We start from the raw sequence: 13,717 nt of genomic DNA, 5'->3' as shown, positions 1-13,717 counted from the left end.
TGGAATACTGTGTTTTGTGTACAGAAACCCTGGGTCCTGTTTCTTCACTAACAGAATCAATCAAAAGCTTTTAACCCCCATTAACTGTCCCAATACCAGAAGCTCTTGTAGTCTCTGTTTGTGTCTCCCTCTGTGAAGTTGCGTGTTTGCTGTCATGATCATGAAAATCATTTCATACATACCTATTATGGCAGTTCATATGCCGCATTTTGGCTTTACGCTTTACGTTGGTGCTCTTTCGAATCCATCTCATCGCTAATTGATTGTATTCTTAAGTGACTTTTGCTTACAAAATGTGACTTATTTTTTCTTAATCTTGAGTGCTTCTTAATGTTGAATTGTGCAGGAACCACCGTGGGTTAAGGCACCATTGGGGTCTGAGGGTCAAGGGTCAGCACACAAAGACCACCGGTCGCAGGGGGAAGACTGTTGGTGTCTCAAAGAAGCGTTGAGTTCCCTTTCCAATCTTTCCATGTTTTTCAGTAATTCTGAAATCTTATTGTGCCTTTCTCTCTCTATAGATGTTTTTGGTTTTGTGATCGGAGGATTTATTGGTTCAAGTAATGAGCTCAATTTTGTGTTAAGAATTATTTGACAATATTGATCTTTTATTGTTACGGCGTTAATGGGATTTGGGATTAGCTATTATGTGTGAAACTGTAACAGTTATTATATGTTTGTTGTTTAGCAAAATGCCGAATCGGGGTATTGGAGCTCATTGAATTGATGTGGCATTGTATATATTGACAAACCATTCACCTTTGTCACAAAGAATTCACAAATACCTCAAGCAAACCGATTTCATATTGGACAAATTGATGTACAAGAATTTCTTTTTGAATTTTTTACTTAATGAAGGACACATTTATAACCACAATTTGATGGACAAGAGTCATGGTGATTTTTGTATCAAAGGTAAATGGCCTCTTTGAAAACTTTTTCTGAAGGAAATGGTTTCTTTGTTCACTTTTTCAAAAAAGAATTTGTTCTAAAAATCATTATTATTATCATCATCCAACCTTATCCCAATTTATTGAGGTTAGTTAGACAAATCATGTTTTGCCGTTCTATCGAGGGATATACCCTTAGTCGAACCAGAAGAGCATCATATATCTTCTCACTACTTCCATCCATTCCTTTCGAGCTTTATTACCCTTCTCGACTGATATTGTTCTAGGTTGATGCCACATGTGGTAAGACCATCTAAGTCTATTTTTTTTCATCTCATCGTCTAATGGAACTACCCCTAAGTTCCATCATATATGTTCATTTTAAATTCTACCCTTTCTTATCTTGTCACTCATCCATCTCAACATTTTTATTTTAGCTGCACTTGTAAAATAGGTGCAATAATTTCTCACAAAATTTTGTCCCATAAAGTACGGTTAGTTTTATGCCCATTCAATAGAACATTTGCTTTTATTTTAAAAATTTTCAAAAATAAATTTTAAATTTAAATACTTTTAAAAAGTTCCATGTTTAAGACTATCATAGCTAATCATGCATCTTTTAAAAATTTAAATCTAAAATCCATCTTTAAGATTATCATAGATTTTAAAAATTATGCCCAGCATGCACATGTGAGTTCGGGGACACAGAGAAACCCATCCTCACATCTATCTTATATGTAATTGTATTGAAAGTTTAAGATGGAGCTAGACTTGGGATTGAGGGAAACTTTTAACTAAAAATTAAGTTTTTATGTAATACTTAAAACTTTCATATAAACAATGGGCACCAAGTTTTATTTAGAATTTCATTGATGCTTGGCTAGGAGTTTCAGTTTTATTTTTTTGGGTTGCATAGTGAACTTTGGTATTTAATTTCCATAGTAAAAATTTGGTAGTGGGTGTGATAATTAAGTTTTATACATTTGGTATTGGGTGGTGAAATTCAGTTTCAAAGTTAAAAAATCTGATAGTGGGTACAATAAAAGGAAAAATTATTTTTAAAAAAAAAAAAACCCAGAAGGATACCCCCAACAAAGTTTTATTTATCGAATTTTACCCCAAGTTGAAGTTTTCTAACATACACCCCCCAAGTCAAAAAATCATATTTTTTGGACGAAAATGCCATAGTGCCGAACCACCCCCATTTTGTGGCGGACCGCATGCCCAATGCGTCGGACTGCCCCTATTTTATGTTGGGCTGCATGCTTTCTAAAAGCCCAAAGTGCCGGACGGCCCCCTATTTTATGTTGGGCCGCGTGCTTTTCAAAAGTTCAAAGTGCCGGACCACCCCCTATTTTGTGTCCGACCGCATGCCCAAAGTGTCAGACAGCCCCTATTTTGTGTCAGACCACATGTTTTCCAAAAGCAAAGTGCCGGACCACCTCCATTTTGTGTCGGACCGCAAGCCCAAAGCACCAGACCACCCTTATTTTGTGTCGGACAGCATGCTTTCCAGAAGCAAAGTGCCAGACCGCCCCCATTTTGTGCTGGATCGCATGCTTTCCAGAGGGTATTTTGATCTTAATTTGATCTTTTTTTATTACTTGGGGGTATTTTCTAGGAAACTTGAATTTGGGGTAAAAAGTGAGAAAAAAAAGTTTGGTTAGGGGTAAGTTGCATAGGAAGTCTATTCTTGAGGGTTATTTGTAATTTTCCCTAGAAAAAATCAATATTCTCCAATACTACACTTTAATTTTTTTTAAAAGAAGATGAATTTAATTCTTTGAATGTGTAAAAGAAAAATAGATTTCAATTATGTAAATGTGGTTTGTATTTTTTGATAGAGGGAAATTATATGGAAAGAATATTATCAAAAACTACACTTATAATTTTAAAAGAAAATGAATTCGAATCAAATCATGCGCTACAGAATTTACATGTTATATATTATTTTGAGGGAGAAATATTACATAAAAAAAATTGATGCGGCCATGCCCAGCATAACCAAAAATTTGTAACTCCGAGGACCATTAATAGGGGCAAGGTTAGCCATTAAATTAATTCCATTAAATTAATAATGAAGGGCTAAGATTAAAAAGAATGGTTTCCTAGGAGCTTTTCAGGTTTTGAGTTTGCTTAAATACTTGATATTAAAGAGTTTGAGGGAGATATATGATTATTTGGCTGAAAAACTTCGAGTGAATAAAATTTAATCTTAAGGACTGAGTGAAATAAAAAGAGAATTTTTCTTGCAGGGGTGCTTCTACCGTGTAGTATTAGATTAAAAAATTTTCACGAAGGAAAATTTTTAATTGTAATATTGGTATCGAGCTCTTGGGAGAAGTTGTTGGGGTGGCGATTCCACAATGTGATATCAAGTATTCCATCTACACCATGTCTAGAATAAAGAAAGAAACGAAATTTTATCAAAATTCACCTGAATTATTTAATATTTACCTATTTTTGCCATCAAAATACCTACGATTGTGATTTGGAATAGTTGAAAACGAGTAAAATTACCAATTGACATGTTAGATATATTCTATAAATTTCTCCAAATATCTATTTCTAATATCTTTTAGAAACCTTTTGTGTTGCCATGTCTTACCAGCCTAATGATTCTCATATTCTAATAAAAATATGTCTTGCCATCCTAATAATGAAATTTCATAGTCCTTTTTGCAAAGTTCATCATAGTGTCACTTCAAATTGCAAATTTTTGTTCACTGGTCACATTTTATCAAAAGCTTTCCATTGATTTATTATAGTTTTCTATTCACTTACTTAAGGAGAAAGTTTATTGAAAGTTGCAACCTTAAAATGTAGAATTATTTGTGTTTCTTGATTGAGTTTTTTATTAGGAGGAGATTACTTGTATTTATGAAATCTTTTTGTTGCATTTTGGAACTAAAGAACGATGGTTGATTGAAGAATCCATAACCAAGGTTTCTTAGTTTCGTTTTATCAAACTGTAACCCCATACAGCATCTTTTGAACTGAAGTTTCTATTGACCATTCTTGATTGTCTTTTTTGGTTGGCACTTGGCAGTTTACCAAAACATTCTGATGTCAAAATTTAGGGGTACACATTGGTGGTGCATTATACAAACCTTACCCTTTAACAAAAAGAGAAAGTATGTAAAGACATTATTTAGTTATGATACAAGGAGGTCATTAGCACTCGTTTGTCCGATTTAAGAGCATGTGATTATAAATGTGTCATAGACTAAGTTTAAATTTTTAAAAAAATGTTTCTCGAACTTTGTAATATAATTGAAGTTGTGCAATTTGAAATAAGATGGCTTGAGGTATTTGTGATCTCCTTATAATAATGATGACATTGTATACAATCCTTTAAAAGAGAGTATAACATTAACTTTTGATACAAGAAACAATCACTATTGTCTATCAGATTTTTAAACGGGTGGTCATAAGTGTGTGATTAATAAGTACCAAATTAAAAAAAATATTTGTTGAACTTTTTCATGCTAAAGCTGCCCAATTTGAAATCGGATGGCTTGAGTTATTTGTGATGTCTTATAATAAACAATTCTATACATACAAAGTAAACGGCCTTATAACATACAAAGTAAACGGCCTCATAATGTACAAAGTAAACGGCCTTATAATTCAAGCTATTTCTGGACTAATCGATCAAACTGATCCCGAAAGGCATGAAGGAAAATATAAAAACGTAACAATAAATTAACATCTTGAAGAAGGTTTCGACTGTCCAGTTGAAGTTGAACCGAAATTTGTTTACTTGAAAGTATTCACCTTGCCAGAACCAACATGTTGACATGTTATTGTGAACAAAGGCTTACTAAAATGAGTAGTTGGATGACATTGATAAAAGGATTCCCTAATCCCTAGAAATTTCCTACTCCTGACTCGCACAATTTTAACATGTAATCAAAATGTGATGCAAGATATTCCCCCCCGAGCGCCATGAATGAAGCTTCAAGTCATTTTTTCATTTATGGTGCAGGTGTAGGACAATCACATCTTGGAAGTTCAAATCAGCTGTAGAAATTCAATTCGAATATAGAGCATAGGATTAAGTAAAAGAGCCCATATAGACAAAGGAAAATGGTTTGATAGGGCTGCATCACTATCAAAATAAGTAAAGTCTCACCACATAATTCATCGAAAATTACAATTCAAGTATTGGAAAATCTTTACATCGATCATCTCAGCTTGAACATATTAGTTGTGAAAAAAAAAATAGGATTTTAAGCTCTAAATTTTGTGTATATAGTCACTAATTATCTAGACCGTCCATTTAACCTTAAAATAAGTGTTTGTAGATATGTAAAATTTGTACCATTTTTTTATTTTCAAATTTTATTGTCGGTATTCGAAATTGATTTAGATCTATCATAGAGATTTCTACTGCCAAAAGTGCTTTCTAGACTATAATTTGAGGTGAGGCTTTATTTTGTTTTCATAAAGCCTAGGTTATAGAAACTTCATCCATAGACAAAATGTTGGACAATAGACAAGAAAATGATGGGCTAGGAGACTATTCTAGAAATTGATATCTCAAAATGCTAATTCATTAAAGACAAGTGCCTCAAAAATTAAAGATCGAAATGACTTTGAAACTTGAACCAGACGCAACCATAGGATAACAAAATATGGCTAAAGAGTTATCAACCCTTCCATGGGAAAACAAAAATTCAGAAAAACTACTCCATCTCTTCTCAGGTTGGACCGCTTGGAAACCAGACAACAACCACTACAAGTGAAGCTAGCAAAGCACCTCCTTAGCTACAACTACTGAAGCTACCAAACCCTAGCTAATCGTTGCTACCAAGACTAACTTTAGCTACCTAGAGCCCCCCGCGCAGCGCGTTAGCGCATCTGTTTTTTTGCTGGAGTGCGCTAGTGTCCAGCAAACCACAGCTCGAAAGCAAGAAGCAAGGGCTAGCCTTCCAAATTACAGAAGTTCCTCCGGGTCAACCTTATAAATGATAATCCACCCCTCACAATATTGTCTAGAACTAAGAACTCCATAGGCCAACCCCAATCACTATTTTAAACATTATTTGCTCATATAAAACCCCATTTTCAAGGACTCAGAATTGTATGATACCCTTCAACTCACAGTACTGACATTTTGAAGTCAATGCTGGATATAGTCTCAATTAAATTAATAGGTCTGAAGTGCCAAATATTATCACCACCACTTTCTGAGAAATAAGAATAATACTCTTAGTTTACTGTGCTGGACCAGGAAGCGAAGTCATAAACATTAGCTTTCCAAAATATTACACATTATTGATTGGTCACTCACAAAACAAAAAAGAGAAATTATTGACTCATTTAGTTCAGCACCTAAATGTGGTTCTTACATATGTTTCTCACATTATCTAGTGTAGAAGCACATGTGGTCCTCACATATCAGAAATATATTTGCTAATTTATTGTCGATATAGTGGAAGCCTGACAAATGTAGATGGGAAATATATACTTAGAATCATCTATGATAGTGCATACATTATAGAATGCTTTGATGGTGAGCCTCATACTTTGCAAGGGGTTGATAACCGCTTTGATGACATAAACGTTTTACGAAGAATAAACCTTCCAGCAAGGCTATCATATGTGATCATTTGGCGTCCTACTCGCATGGATATGAGAGGGTCTCATAGAATCATTACGATATATATATATATATATATATAAGATACTACAAAATGCCTACTGGCAAAAATGAACAGTGATTTTGCCTAACCTCATCACCATCCAAACTTCATCGCACGGTCACAGTTGTCCGGTAGTGTTTTATTTTTCATTTTTTTTTTTACTATTCGGAATGATCTGAACTTTGGAGTGTGTGTACATATTAGTAAGGCCCACCTAATAAAAATATGAAAAAATTATTCGCAAAATATAAATTGACCAAAATACCACCGTAAACTTTCGATGGTATTTTGGTCAATTAATATTTGACGAATTATTTTTTCATATTTTTATTAGGTGCGCATCACTAAGATGTACACACGCTCCAAATTTAAGTAATTTGGATATGTAGAATAAAAATAAAAATTAAAAAACTACCGGACAATTGTAACCATGCGATGAAGTTTGGATGGTGATGAGGGTAGGCCATGAAGTTGGGAAGAGTTTTCCTCTATATATATATATATATATATATATATATATATATATATATATATATATATATATATATATATATATATATATATATATATATATATATTGTTTGAATCCATTATATGGTGCCAAATAAAAAAGACGAACAAGAACTTCAAAATTAAATTTGCGGAACGAAATAAAAATTGCAAGAACATAATCAATAATGAGTACTAATTCTCTCAATCTTTGAAAACTCTGCTGAGTTGTTGTGGCTTGGCAGCTAGTCCGAAACCAAACACATGGAACTGGTCAAGTCTGAGCAAATACCCAATATTTTATTTTATTTCATTTTATTGTCTGGACTTGGCCAACTACTTGACAGGCACAGGTACCTGACCGAGGCTTAGGACCCAGCAAGTCCCAACCAAAGTCTGTTTTTTCTTAACACCGATTTTTATCAATCTTTGAAGAGATGAAGCGAGTATAATTCACCGTCCAGCAAAACTCAAAAAACCAAAAATCTACTGGGCAGCCCAGGTTCTGAGTGCCCACCAATCGAAATGTTAAAGGATATTCAACCCCAATCTTTTTTAGGCTTATAGGGGTTGTAAAAGAGGAGATTCCAAACATTTCAATTTGGCCCGAAATCGAGTCCACTTCAAGAAGGTTGGTATATTTCAATAGTTTTTGTTAGGTTTTGTATTTTTTCCCTTAATGTCTATTGTCTAATGATGTTATTTTTTACTATTTGTATAATGTGCTTTCTCGATGTATGATTCATAAGGCATGGTTATTTTATTAGTTGGTTTAACATTTTCTTAATGCTTATTAAATAATTTCATGTGTGATATTCTTTTTCGATTTTATGTTATATCATTGCAATTTTGATGTGTATGTTTTACCTAGATTTATTTTTTGGTTAAGCCAATACATTAAAGTGAGGCAGGTCAATGTCACTTCCTATTTGTAATAAGAAGCCAATACATACAAAACTCCAATACATACAAAACTTACTTATTAAACAATAAAACAGACAACTTTATATATAATAAATTTGGGGGAGATGTGAGGATCCAAATTTTAAAAAATAATCATCGGGTTTTTTGGGTCAGAGCTCTTGCTTAGGCGGCCCAGCCCCCAACTGCCTATTTTTTTTGGTATGGACTCCCGCGCCTAGGCGGCCCAGCGCCCCGACTGCCAAGGCGGCCGCCTCTGACTTACTGAACATTGATAAGAAGGCAACATGATTGAATATCTATGAAGGTAATTGATAAAATTGAAAAATGACATATAGTACACAAGCATGCAAACTTAACTAGCTGAGGGGCTATAACAGAAAAGAGAAACTACTGAACGAATACTCATGGAAATAATGGACCCAAAACCCTAGAAAGTGGGAGGCGGATACGCTGGAAACATTACAAAACTAGGAAATTACCAGTTATGCTATAGTGATTTTGTATTCCAATTCAACTTCCTTTACCATCACTATCACCCCAAATTGAATTCAAGATAAATTCAAAACTTTAAACTAAAAAATCAGGAGGAAAAAAAACTGCAAATGGAGAGAAAATACAGTCTAAATGAACTTACTGAATGGATTAGATATTTAAAATAGCAGTTTAAATGGTCACATATATGGAGACTACTAACACAGGTCCTCATGCGAATTCCATGAAATACTTAGCCCTACAACAGTGACAAAACCAGTGAAACTACATAAAATATCAACTAGAAGCCTGAGAATAATGGTCAAAAGAAGAGAGCAAAGGATACAAAGGATACACCGACCAGTTACACAAACCTATGTGTGGAACCCCAACACATAGCAAACGCTAAAACCATTATTAGAGTCGCTGAAACTGAAAAAATCAGGAAGCCAAGGAAGGAAATACATGGTTTCATAATATCAAGCAGACAAACGATCTACAAGCCAATTATACAATGCCTAGTACAAATTACAAAAAAAATAATCCCTAAAAACAAAAAACATGAATTAAATAGGGAAGGAATAGAGAGGAGAAGGAGGAGAAGAAGGAGGAGGAAGAGGAGGAGGAGAAGAAGGAGGAGGAGGAGGAGGAGGAGGAGAACAATTAGACGAAGAAGAAGGAGAAGGAGGAGGAGGAGGAGGAGCAGAAGCAGAAGCAGAAGCAGGAGGAGGAGAAGAAGAAGAAGGAGAAGAAGGAGGAGAAGGAGGAGGAGAAGGAGAAGGAGGAGGATAAAGAGAAGGAGAAAGAAGAAGGAGAGGGAGACGGAGAAGGAGGAGAAGAAGAAGGAGAAACAAAAGGAGACAAAGAAGAAGAAGAAGAAGAAGGAGGAGGAGAAGAAGAAGGAGGAGGAGGAGAAGAAGAAGAAGAAGAAAACATTATTTTCTTAATAAGAAAATTATATTAATAAAATCATTTTATTAATTATTTTATTAATAATTATTTTATTAATAATTATTTTATTAAGAAAATCTTATTAGGACATAAAATTTTCTTAAGAAAATTAACTTGAGAAAATTAACTTAAGAAATTTTTCTTAAGAAAATTAAGAAAATAAAATTAGGAAAATTTTATTGAGAGAATTATTTTATTCATTCTTAATTATTATATTAAGAAAATCATTTGAACCGATAGATACAATAGTTTTTAGATGGACCACCAATTTGTATCCATCTTTAAGATGGATGCTTAATACATCTGGACCGCATATTGTAGAAATGTAGTCCAGCCCGCATGAAACAAATTTATCAAATTTTTTATTTGCGGGTTTGCCGCCTTGGACGAGTAGGTTCAGATGCACTAGAGTTGGTCGGGTGCGACAGGGTGCCAAACCCGTAAGTCCCTCAACTCGGTGGATATAAAATTAATTCGTTGTTTATCTGATTTGATCTTCAATCTAATTCCTACACCACCATTCCCCTGAGGGGCACACGGACATAGATATGAGAGAGATGGAAATTTATCAAAATATCATATTATATTATAGATTATAGATTATATATTTATTTAATTAATATAATTTATATTATATAATATATATTGATTACATATTATATATAATATATATTTATTTTTTATTGATCATTGGAAAAGTATGGCTTTAGGTGCCTAATCATTTTCTCCAAAACCCAATTATGTTTATAATATTTATTTTTTTTGCTTTTTTATAAAAAAACCAATACATATAATTTTTTAAAAAAATTACGATTTTTTTTAGGATTTTTTGAGTTTTTTTTCCAAAATTGCATTTTTCAGAATAAATCGGGGCACTACTCGGCCAATCCAGTTAGAATCAGTCACACTAATCGGATTGGGCTAGAACCAACCGTTGTTTTGAACACTGCTTCACTATCAAAATCGTCCAAAAAATATTTGTAAATAATATAAGGGTGGGGCGAGTTGATGTGGACCTCGCCCTACTCAACGTCACACATAGGGCGCGAGTCTTAAGAACCAGACTCGAGCGAGTCGTAGATCATTATAAGTTTGTAACATATTAACATATCTCTCGCTCTCTTTGTTGGTTGTTAGATTGAAAGGAAAGACTTTCCTTTTTCTTTTTTTTCCTTTTTTGCCATTCCCGATATTCCATCACAAAAGCAGTGGCAATTTCGTCATCTAGATAACCATTGATTTATTTCGCTGAATAGATCTATCTACTCACCGTATATATACATCGCAGAATTTTAATATCAAGCTAGATCTACCTACTCACCTTATATATACACCGCAGAATTTTAATATCAAGCTCCGATGGACTTCCTACTCACCCTATATATACACCGCAGAATTTTAATATCAAGTTCCGATGGACTTCTCTACTGTGTTGCAAATGCAAGAATCCTGCTCTTGCGTTAATACCCAGAATTTCATGTCAATTGGCCCAAAAGTTATCGGAAAAGATGGTGATTAGTCGGAAAAGATGGTCCTTGGCTCGAAAGTTATCGGAACAGATGGTGATTCGTCGGAAAAGATGGTCTTTGGTGTGAGTTCATCAAGGTGGCGGTCCATGTGGAAGTTATCAGAAAAGATGGTGATTAGTCGGAAAAGATGGTCTTTGGCCCAAAAGTTATCCGAAAAGATGGTGATTGGTCGGAAAAGATGGTCTTTGGCGTGAGTTCATCAAGTTGGCGGTCCATGTGGAGGAAGTTGAAGAGAGGGAAGAGAAAGATTTGCAGGCCAACACTCCGGAGTGCAAGAGTTTCCTACGATCCTGAGACTTAGGCTATGAATTTTGATCATGGGTGGCGTCAAACTGTCTATTTGATTATGGCTCTCAGTTACTAAGGAGAACAAAAAGTATTTGGGTGGCACTATAGAGTAGTAGATTTAAATTCAATTTTGGTGGGAGCTTTTTGGGCAATCTATATTTGACTGGCATTGGGGTGTGGTACGCAATTCATGTTTGACAGGCATTGGGGTGTGGTGCGAGACTGTTTTGACGATGTCATCTTCTCATATACTGGCCGTATTGGTATAGCCACTACTAACCAATTGGAGTTAATGACTTTGTTGTAAGGGTGTTAAAAATTTTTATCTCTAGAAATATCAAGAGTAGCTATATTATTAAAGGAGACTCTAAGAATGAAATTAATTAGTGCAAAAAAGAGCATCATATTCAATGGGAACTGAGGTCTAGAGTTAAAAACTCCTCAAAATACAAAGGTTAAAGTTACGAGAAATCTATCCTTTCCCTATCATCCAATCGTCCAATTTTGATCAAGAGAGCCACTGCCCTTTTGATCTTAGATCCGATGTCTCGAGGTATTTTATTTTTAATTTATTTTATACAAATTGTATGAATATAAGATTTGATACGTGCCATCTTCTCATTGGGATGCACCTATAAAAAATATTAAAAATAATTTTTCGATAAAATATAATGATAAAAATACCCCTTGAAATTTTCAGGGGTATTTTGGTCATTTTATTTTATTGAAAATATTTTTTTATATTTTTTGTTAGTGCGAGTTTAATAGAGGATTGGACCTATAGAATTTGGTGCCAAAATAGTTATCATAAAAAAATTAAAAATAAAACAGTGTAAAAACGTGACATTATGATTAGAGCAATCTTAGCCCTTGAGGATTTTTCAATCAATCAAAAGACCTACTTGAAGATTTTTTAATATGAAAATTTGAGAACTACCTAAGAATCACTAGGCTCCTATTGGAGCATATACGGTGCACCTACTCCCTCAATCAAAAGACCCACTTGAAGATTTTTCAATCTGGAAATTTGAGAATTACCTAAAAATCACTAGATGATTATTTTTTGACATTTGGATTCACCATTCAAAACTTGGAGATTCTATGTTCAATCGCGAGGCATTATATGTTTTGGTACATGGAGAGTTCAATTCAGAATTTTTTTTTACTAAGGATATGGGTTGAAGATGTTATATCTCAAAATTTGGCATCCAAAACTTATTTCTGTATTGGGTACTGTAGAACCATTTACCTTTGATACACAAAAATCACAATTACTTATAACCATCATATGTGAAATCCTATATCATAAAGTTCAAAAAAAATTCTTTTTTAAGATTAAACTCAAATTAGATACCCCAACGGCTAAATTTGACATCCAAAGACCAAATTTCACTACCACCTCCTTGAAGCAGAGGGTCACATTTTATATTTTCCGTCTAGAATAGATAAAGGGCATAAGGAGTTCCCAAGAATTACAGAAAGGGAAAAGTTGTTCCTCTGAATAAATAAGCCGTCTTTTCCCCATTGAAAGTTCTGATACATAGCAAATCAGTATTAAGAAACTCGACTTGTCCTAAGTCCGACTGACTCGGCTGATCTGAGTGGATTCGACAAACTCTTGTGCAACTCTAAAAAATGCAAAAAAAAAAATTTAAAAATAATTCAACAATTTAAAATAAGAAAAAAATATAAAAGATGTCGTAAAAATCATTAGAGGTCTAAAAAAATGAAAAAACTATATAAAAGATTGATTACTAAAAGTTTTGATTTAGATCTTGAATATTTCTAAAAAGGAAGCTTTCTATGCTTCCCCTACAACATAAAACTTATGCTTCCTCTAATCCAACCGTCTATTCTGAATGGAAGGTTAAGGTTGCCCCAATCACAACTTCACGTCTCTACACTATTTTATTTTTAGTTTTTTTATATAAAATATTTTGACACAAAATTTTGGATGTCCAATTCTCTATTGAACTCGCACTTGTAAAAAAATATTCCTCATAAAATAAAATAACCAAAATACCCCTGAAATTTTTAATGAGTATTTTGGTTATTATATTTTATTGAAAAATTGTTTTTAATGTTTTTTTATCAATGAGAAGATGACACGTACTAAATTTCATATTCATATAATTTATATTAAAAAAATTAAAAATAAAATACTTTGCGGCGTCGGATCTACGATCAAATGGCGAGTCACTCACTTGATCAAAATTGGACGGCTGGATGGTAAGGGAAGCATAAATCTTCTTTGCTATAGAAACCCTTTCCCTTTCTAAAAAAAATTAAAAAATTAAAAATTAAAAAATAAACTAAAAACTATAAAATTCATCCAAAAAATATTTGTAAATATTATAAGAGTGGGGCGTGTTGATGTGGAACTCCCCCTACTGAGCTTCACACATAGGGCGCGAGTCGCTCTTTGTTGGTGGTTAGATTGAAAGTAAACACTTTCCTTTTATTTCTTTCTTTTGGCAAGTAATCGCTTCACTCTTTTTTTTGTGACATTCCCGATATTCTATCACAA

This window comes from Amborella trichopoda, chromosome 5, assembly GCF_054954075.1.
Source record: "Amborella trichopoda isolate Santa Cruz 75 chromosome 5, AtrichopodaSantaCruz75HAP2 v2.0, whole genome shotgun sequence".
Classification (NCBI taxonomy): Eukaryota; Viridiplantae; Streptophyta; class Magnoliopsida; order Amborellales; family Amborellaceae; genus Amborella; species Amborella trichopoda.
Note: the sequence above shows the minus strand (reverse complement) of the source record.